Below are 6,000 nucleotides of genomic sequence, written 5' to 3'. Positions count from 1 at the left end.
TCCTCAGGCAAGTGCCTTAACTGTTAAGCCATCTCTTTCACCCCAGAGTAGATTTTGCTAAGGCTTGCTCATGTGAAGTTCTCTGAAAAAAAAAAAAAAAAAAGCAAAAACAAAATCTGCCACACTGTGTTGAAGATTCTGAAGGATGCTCAGATTCATTGCATTGATTGCTTGCAGATTGAGAATGAAAATTATCTTGGGCTCTCTAGTCCCTTTAGTAACCATTTGTTACCCATCTCTTTGTCTGACTCAAGATCCTGTTACCTATCTGGTGAAACTTTTGGAATGTATTAACAGACTACTAGCTTCCAGCAATGCAAACAGCTAAGAAAGACATCAGAGAGCATCTGAGGCCTGAAGCAAAGATGCCCAGCAGACTTTGCTATAACTCGCCTACCCGATGTTCCCACTCCTGTATTTGACAAATACATTCATGTATTGAGAGAGAGGTAGAATCAGGGTGACTAGATCCCTGAAGGTGAAAAGCACAGGAAAATTTGCACTCACTAGAAATCAAAGATGATCTGATTTCTTATCTCTCTTGCCTAGTTCTGTAGAACAGTTTGTCCACAAATAGCCAGGAGGTCTTTCATAGGATTTAAACACCGTGGTTGGTCAAGTTCAGCCCCCAGAACTTGGTGCCAGGGGTAACCCCTTCCTGAGACAGCCCATAGCCCTAACCAGCCAGTCCCTGTGGTTCACCTAAGCTGGAAGACAGCCTACCTCCACAGAAAGGTTATAATTATAAATATCTTTGCAAGGAGATCGGAGGCTCTCTCATCACTTGGGAACTTCCAGCTGTGGGTGAGTTTTTCCCTCTGCTGGGCCTGGGCCAGTTCTGCCCAGGCCCAGTGGGGAGGCGCCTGGCCTAAGCCCTGGCCCAGGCCCAGCTGGGAGGCCTCTAGCCCTACTTTCTGCAAGGGTTCTTTATCTCCTCCAGCTCCACACATGGCAGGAGCTTCTCGAATTTTCTTTTCTCTTTTCGTTCCATGTATTTTTTTTTTTTCCAGGCCCTCCATGTGAGATGTCTAGCAATGTGGATGCCTTTCCTTGGCTCTGTACTTCCCTCAATAAATAAAGTAATGCAATAATTATCATCCTTGGTCTTCTTTTTTATTCAATTCTTTGGTTAAATTTGGAAGATAACTTAGGGTTTGGGGTGCAAGGAGTTTTCTGGACCCTTAGCACCCCATTACAACATGACTGCTTTGGGTTCTGATTCACATAACTATGCCCACAAAGTAGCAGCACAGTATTTGGGGCAATGTAAATCCATCTTTCTGGGCCATGGTCACACATATTTGGCTCGGAATACATTATCTCTTACTCTCTTTGGATGAGAGCTGTGTTACAGTGACATCCATTGGCAGGCAATTAACAATAGCCTTTTTCTTTGAACCCCTTTTGTAAACAATCATCATTTCTCCCTTTTTAGGATAAGTAGGCAAAAAGAAAAACCTACTCTCTAGAGATGCAAAAGCCATGGCACGATTCATCAGGACTTTGTATAGGAATCATTTTGCTTTGGTCTTAGTTTTCTCTGAAGGCAGACATTGCTCCTGTGCAATAAATAAATAAATAAAATAAATAAAAATAAAAAGAAGGCCCTTCATAATTTTCCTTTATTCCCAATAAATATGATTTTTACAAAGACAGCACCCACCACTCAGTAAATCTGCATTGTTTCAGCTAAGTTCCTTCACATGCCTCAGGACCTGGGTCTTGGATTTCTTTCCACAGTTCTTTTCAATTCTAATGAGCTCTGAAGAAGTTTATTTCAAAATAATCCTTCTGTATTAAGCGCTGGCCCACTGACAGGTCTCTTTTGTCCCAGTTGTGTAGGGTTTATTTTCCAAATGAAGGTTTATTTTTTCATGGAATTCTGAGGTTTTGCATTGTGTATATGAAGCAATTAGTTTGGGATTTTTGGAATTTACTTTAGTCTTGACAGATGTCTTCAATTTACACACACTAGGAGGTGACAAGCCCTATTAACATTTGAAAGCTATCAATTTGGTTTATCTTTGTTCTTTAGTCTTCCCAGCTATGATCCAAGCTGTCCTTTCTTTGTTTGTTTGTTGTTGTTTGGTCTCTCTCTATGTTTCTCCAGTTTTGTATTTTCAGTTCAGTGTCTGTAACGTAGACAGAAAAGGAATTTAAGGAAAAGTAGGAGATAGAATTAGTAATTTTGTCACTGTCAACATTTGGTAGGTTACTTTAGCAGCCATCAGTTATACACCTTAATTAGGAATGTTTTGTCATTAAAATATGGTGCTTTTGGTCTACAAGGTTTATGTTCATGGCGGCTCTCTCTGCTCTCTCTCTCTATATATACATATATATATATATGTATATATATATATCATATAGGTGCCAGATCGGGTACCTGCAGACTGTTTCTTAGTCACTGACTATTCTCCAAGTCGTGTAGACTTCAGCATGAATTTCAGCGTGCTACACACAATCCTCTTACTGAAAGCAATTGCATCCCCACGGGGAGCAAAGTTCTGCCTTGTGACAGTTTAGGAAGGGCGTTCCAGCGATGCTCTCCCCACTTAGCATTTAGTTTGAAGTTGAAGAGTGCACCACTGTTACTATTTTCCTTTTTTCAGGTGCATTCTGCAGCCACTAGATGGCTCAGGTTTCCAGAGTCATCACTTCAAAGCCCACAACCTCAACTGTCATGCATGTCTCACATGGAAGTGCAAGATTGTACCTGGAATTTTCTGATTGTAGGGCTTAAAGATGAGAGCGTGACGGAACTGGAACTTGATGTGAACAAGCCCAGCCTGAGATGCGGAGGGGATCCTGTTTACATATTGCTTCTTATTTTTGGTAAAAATGGGGTATATTATTACTGGCCAGGCAAAGCCCAGGGACTTACAGATGTCATCAGTAGCATCAGATGGAGATCAAATGCAAAATGATTATGCATCCTGAAGTAGTTGTTTCTGAAATATAGGATAATCCATTATGTACAAAATATCTGACAACTCCAGTTTTAGTGACATTGAACTTGGCTTTAAACCCATGCTGTTTCCTTTATCTTGGATTAAGTTAAGGGTTGAAAATACTTAAGCCTAAGATTAGAAGGGCCCTTCTTTAGTGTAACTACTTCAAACTGCTTTGAAAATACACATCAAAACATATTTAGTGGTGGAATATCACTGGCATGCTTATACTTATTATAATAAGGAACAAGAAACGTATGCTTCCTGTCATAACCTAAATTTCTTTGTTCTAAACACTTGAGATAATTCAACCAGTCAAGAAAAATAGAATCAGAATTAATGGAACAAACGGGAAAAAATTGTGATAGTGTTTAAGTCATAGTATTTTCTTCCTAAAAATAAGTAGTTGTAATAAAACAATATTTTAAGTAGGTTGGTTACTAATAAATTGTATAAAAATCATTACATTAGAAACTAAATTGTACAAAAATCAACATTCTGTTTGCAGCAATTATCAATTAAAATATAACAAAATGCACTTTACGACAACATTTAGGTTAGCTGAAGGAGTATGTGTGACTACATGGCCTATCTTACGAAAGTCTAAGCAGCAGAAAAATAATTTTAAAAACATTTATTTATTTATTTTTATTTTTATTTTTTCTTTTCAAGGTGAGGCCTCACTCTAGTGCAGGCTGACCTGGAATTCACTATGTAGTCTCAGGGTGGCTTCCAACTCAAGGTGCTCCTCTCAAGTGCTGGGGTCAAAGGCGTGTGCCACCACACCCGGCTTACTTATTTATTAGAGGGGGGAGAGATCAGGGGAGAGAAAGGGAAGGAGGGAGAATGGGTGCGCCAGGGTCTCTAGCCATTGCAAACAAACTCCAGATGCATGAACCACCATGTGCATCTGGCTTTACGTGGGTACTGGGAAATTAAACCTGGGTTCTTAGGCTTTGCAGGCAAGTACCTTAATGGATGAAATATCTCTCCAGACTGTACTTTTTTTTTTAAGAAAAAAAAATATTTTTTTTAATGGAAAGATTGCCCACTTACAGGGTGGAAAAAATGTATCATTTCTCCTCTTGATCAGTTTAACATTTTTTTTAATTATTTTGTTAATTTTTATTTATTTATTTATTTGAGAGTGACAGAGAGAGAAAGAGGCAGATAGAGAGAGAGAGAGAGAATGGGCGTGCCAGGGCCTCCAGCCACTGCAAACGAACCCCAGACGCGTGCTCCCCCTTGTGCATCTGGCTAACGTGGGTCCTGGAGAATCGAGCCTCGAACCGGGGTCCTCAGGCTTCATAGGCAAGCGTTTAACCGCTAAGCTATCTCTCCAGCCCAGTTTAACATTTTAATTATAGCTCAACAAACATGGCTTCAGGATTTTGTTTTCAAAATTCACAAAATATTTTTTAAGTTCCTGTGAAGAATCAGGGGAGAATATAAGAGTATAAGAATTAGAGCCTTCTACTATTGTACATTTTGTGTGTAATTTGTCACAACCTTATGACACTCCCAGAAGTACAGCCCTAATTGTGCTAGGAAAATAAACCAGTTTCATATATGTGAATTAGTACTTAATGGAAATTTACTTCAAGCTATTTGTTTGAAGATTTTTTTTCAATGAATTTTGTTTGTTTGACATTTTAAAAATAATTAATTCCTTGGTATGAACTGCTGTGCAAAATAAAATCCAGTTGGATTATAGAAAGGATGAAAAATAACTATATAAGACAATTAAAGGGTTGATTTAACATTTGCACCACAGGGTAAGGGAATCTTGAATTAGTTCAGTGGGAAAGTATTTATATACACAAATTATTTTTTAAAAAAGTGGTCTTTCCCCAAAACTATTGAAGGCAAAATTACCCACAAGAAAAGATTGTTAAGATTGGTGAAAATATACTGTTATCCTCAAGAAAATGAGTTCTTACAAATGTATAAGAAAAATATAGCACGAAGGAAATTATGGACAGACATAAACTATGACAGAAAACCATCACTTGAAAACAACAAATAGGGGCTGGAGAGATTGGTCAGTTAAAGGCACTTGCTTGCAAAACCTGACACCTGGACTTGATTCCCCAGAACCCATGAAAAGCCAGATACACAAAGTAGCATATGTGTCTGGAGTCTGTATTCAGTGGCAATAAGCTGCCCTGGAATACCCATTTCTTTTCTCTGTCATTATCTGTCTCTCTTCGCTTGTAAATACATTAAAATACTTTTAGAAAGCAATTTAAAAACAATAAATAGAGGTTGGAGACATAGCTCAGCAGTTAAAGGTGCTTGCTTTAATGCCTGATGGCACAGGTTCGATTCCCTAGTAGCTACATCAAGCCAGATGCACAAAGTGGCACATGCATCTGGAGCTGGTTTGTAGTGCCAGGAGGCCCTGGCGTGCCCGTTATTTCTCAATCTCTTTCTCTCTCTCTCTGTGTCTCTCTCCCTTTCTCAAATAAATAAGTAAAAATACTAAAGAACAATAAATGGCACATGAACACATTTAAAAAAATGAAAAGTACAAAAATCAAATATTACTTTTGTTCCAAACTGTCAGGAACTAGAAACAGCAGTGCTGAGCAAATACAGGACAATGGACCTTTGCGAGTTGCTGCACTGGTGTAAAGTGGTATTCCTGGAGGGCCATTTGGCAGTTCATTTCAAACACATTCAGATGTGCATATCTTCTCAGCAATGAGCATCAAATTTAGGGCGACTAGCCATTTATACAAATACTGTGCAAGGAGGGTTGCTATCCTTATTTTCATTACTGTGAAGATTTGGGTCAAACTGATGTGTTCAGAAGTATGAGAAGGATCAAATAAGCTGTTAGGTATGTGCACCTCTGTGATGTGGTCATTCAGCAAATATTTATTGACATTCAGATAATGCAAACTCATCAAAGATTTAAGAGGCTAATCACTAAAGAAATGTTCAGAAAATCAAGCTGGGTGACAGGCGGCTGCTGCTAGCCAATAAGCCTATGTCACAGGGATGTCAGTCCTAAGTCTCCCTTTCCTGGGGCACATAGACAATCTGT

Source organism: Jaculus jaculus, chromosome 12 (genome assembly GCF_020740685.1).
Source record: "Jaculus jaculus isolate mJacJac1 chromosome 12, mJacJac1.mat.Y.cur, whole genome shotgun sequence".
NCBI classification, from domain to species: domain Eukaryota; kingdom Metazoa; phylum Chordata; class Mammalia; order Rodentia; family Dipodidae; genus Jaculus; species Jaculus jaculus.
The sequence above is the reverse complement of the archived record's forward strand: the minus strand, read 5'-3'. Positions refer to the sequence as shown.